The 816-nt window shown below is 44.6% G+C and overlaps 1 non-coding gene across 1 annotated transcript; it reads left to right on the top strand.

Moving 5' to 3' along the window:
- The first annotated feature begins 411 nt into the window (after window positions 1–411).
- Window positions 412–518, top strand: LOC120084333. The gene has a single exon (XR_005483693.1). It is a non-coding gene; the product is annotated as a small nucleolar RNA R71 (small nucleolar RNA).
- Window positions 519–816: the final 298 nt, after the last annotated feature.

The following is an 816-nucleotide window of genomic DNA, read 5'->3' as shown; positions in this document are numbered from 1 at the left end:
AGAATGGATTATTTCTCATGAAGCATACTGACTGTGGATTCTCGGGGCATTTTTCCATCGAGTGAGCATCTCCGCAAATGATACAACTTTCCGTCGTTTGAGCGATTGCGTTAACCTGCCCTTTCTTCGCTCCCGTGTTATTAATTGCGATGCCTTGAATTAAACTCATCATCGCAGTCATCTGGCTCTGCAGGGATGCGATGGCCTGTTGTTTGCGTCATTATCTTTAATTCTTAATCTTTGATCGTTTTCCCGCCAATCCTCGTGATTTTTGGAAATACAATCAAGTATACTCTTTGCCTCCTCATATGTTTTGTCGAGTAGACCACCAGCGGCTACCGCATTGGCAGTGGTCTACGAAGAGGGACTCAATCCCTGATAAAAAAAATCTCCATTTACAGGAAAGCTGGTAAGCCATTATGTGGACAGTCTCTTCCCAACCGCTTGAACCTCACCCAGGCATCCCTGAGGGATTCATCATCTTCTTGTTCAAAATTTGTTATAAATTTCCTTCTTCTAATATTCTCGGTTGGTAGGAAATACTTTTTCATACACTTTTCCACCACCTGTTCCCAAAAAGTTATCTCCCCCGGTCCGAGAGAATATGCCCATTTTCTTGCTTGATCACACAAGGAGAATGGGAACAGAGTGAATCGAATTTCCTCGGTTGAGTTATTCGAGAACACAAAAGTGTTGCAGATTTCTATGAAGCTCCGGAGGTGGGCATGCGGGTCTTCGCCACGCCTTCCTCCAAACTGCCCCGTAGCCTGGATCATCTGCAACATTACCGGCTTCATTTCAAACCTCGATCCATCT

Source organism: Benincasa hispida, chromosome 8 (assembly GCF_009727055.1).
Source record: "Benincasa hispida cultivar B227 chromosome 8, ASM972705v1, whole genome shotgun sequence".
NCBI lineage: Eukaryota > Viridiplantae > Streptophyta > Magnoliopsida > Cucurbitales > Cucurbitaceae > Benincasa > Benincasa hispida.
The sequence above is the reverse complement of the archived record's forward strand: the minus strand, read 5'-3'. Positions and strand labels throughout refer to the sequence as shown.